The sequence below is a fragment of the Trachypithecus francoisi genome, unplaced genomic scaffold (assembly GCF_009764315.1).
Source record: "Trachypithecus francoisi isolate TF-2019V2 unplaced genomic scaffold, Tfra_2.0 Lachesis_group1, whole genome shotgun sequence".
In the NCBI taxonomy this organism is placed as follows: domain Eukaryota; kingdom Metazoa; phylum Chordata; class Mammalia; order Primates; family Cercopithecidae; genus Trachypithecus; species Trachypithecus francoisi.
In genome coordinates, this window is record NW_022681454.1 from 78302430 (window position 1) to 78304452 (window position 2023).

The 2023-nt window shown below is 44.8% G+C and overlaps 1 pseudogene; it reads left to right on the top strand.

The window, feature by feature from the left end:
* Positions 1-1481: 1481 nt before the first annotated feature.
* Positions 1482-1735, top strand: LOC117086394 (annotated as a pseudogene).
* Positions 1736-2023: the final 288 nt, after the last annotated feature.

The following is a 2023-nucleotide window of genomic DNA, read 5'->3' on the forward strand; positions in this document are numbered from 1 at the left end:
TCCTTTTTCACAGGCAGAGGGACCTCTCTCTGTGGCCACCACCACCGCCAACCCATGGGGGATTCTGCCAGGCCACTGCTGATGTCGCTTAAAGCCCAAGTGCTCTTCAGTCAGCTTGTGATGGATGCTGCCAGGTCTGGGACTCACTCTGCAGGGAAGTGGGCTCCCCTTTTGCCCAGGGCATGTCCAGAAATGTCATCCAAGAGCCTAGGCCTGGACTCAGGGACTCCAAGAACCTGCTCTACCCCATCGTGGCAGAGCTGGTACCTAGGGTGGAAGACAAAGTCCCATTTACTTTTCCCTCTGCTTTTCTCAAACAGAAGGAGTCTCCCACCATTGTTGCCATAGCTGGAAATGTGTGGCGTTTCCCCTGAAGACAGCATGTCTCAGAGCCCAAGGCCCATTGTGTACTCCCTGGGTATCACTGCTGGTTATTCAGGGCCCAAGGGCTCTTTAGTTAGCAAATGATAAATCCTGCTCAGACTGGTCTTTCCCTTTAAGAAAGAGGGTTCTCTTTTGGCCCAGGGTATGTCTTGAAATGTGGTTTGGGACCTAGTGTCTGGAATAGGGGTTTCGTGACTCTACCTGGTACACTGTCCTACTGTGACTGAGCTGGTTTCCAAAATGCAAGACAAAGTCCTCTTTATTCTTCACTCTGCCCTCCTCAAGCAGAAGGAAGGAGTCACTTTCATTGCTTCCAACTGCATTGCCTGGACCTGGGGGGAGGAGTAGCACAAGCACTTCCTTAGCTGCGCCCTCTGGTGTCTCCCTAGGTCAAGTAGTTCTCACTGTGTACCACCCTAGTTCGCTGGCTCTCAGCCCAGCCTTGCACTAGGATTTGCCTAGAAATTGCAGTCCTTGTGTCCTAGACTGCCTTTCAAGTTTACCTAGGCCCTCAGAGCACTTCAGCCTGTAGTAGTGAGGCTTGCTGAAAAACTCAAGTTCTTACCACTGGGATGAGCAATTCCCTCTGACTAGGGCTATTCCAAATGCTCCTTCTGTGTGCAGGTGCTGGTTGAGGCCAGCAAGGCTTCATTCCCCACTGTGATGGGGCAGCACCCAGTTCAATGTAAAATCCCCAAGTTGCTGCATTTTCCTTCCCCAAAGTGCACAGATTCTCTCTCTCTCTGCACCTCTCTGCTGCCAGCAGATGGGGAAAGTGTGGTGTCCATGATTCAAGACTCTCTCCTGCACTCCTCAATGACTCTTTCAGTGATATGAAGTTAAAAGCAGGTAGTATGATTCCTCACCTAAGTTTTGGTTCTTGTGATGGTGCTTTTCCATGGGCAGGTAGTTATTAAAATTTGGTGTTCCAGTGAAAGGAATGAAAGGTGTAGGCTTCTATTCCACGATCTTGCTCTGCCCCTAACAATAATTTTTTTATTAAGTAAGATATTATTATCTTAGATATAACACAAAATTAGGAAAGTTTTGTCTCCATAAAAGCAAGGATGAGTCTGCATTGGGTGTGCCTTATCACCATGCCTCAGAAAATTGAATAAATCAAGGATTTCCTGCTTACAGCCTGGTGAAAGGATGCCAAATCTGTCAAGATCAAAAAAAATAAGGACAATGTGAAGTTTAAAGTTCCATGTAGCAGATTCCTTTATACCCTGATCATCACCGACAAAGAGAAGGCAGAGAAACTGAACTAGTCCCTGCCCCTGGTTTTGCAGTGAAGGAGCTGAAATGAACCAAATACTGATCTGAACTGTATTAAAATATTAAAAATCCTTTAAAACAAGAAAGCAAGGATGATTCAACATCAGAAAATGAGCCAATGTAACTCACCACATGAATACACTAAAGGAGAAAAACTATAGGATGGTCGTAATAGAGCCAGAAAAAGCATTGGATACAATTCAATAACTTCATTATTAAAAATAAAAACTCTTAGAAAATCAGGTTTAAAAGAGAATGTCCCAATTTATAAAGGTCATGTGACAAATACCTATAATAAACATTATATTTGCTGGAAAGATTGTAGAATTCTATCTAAGATAGAAAACCCCCAAAGCACTAA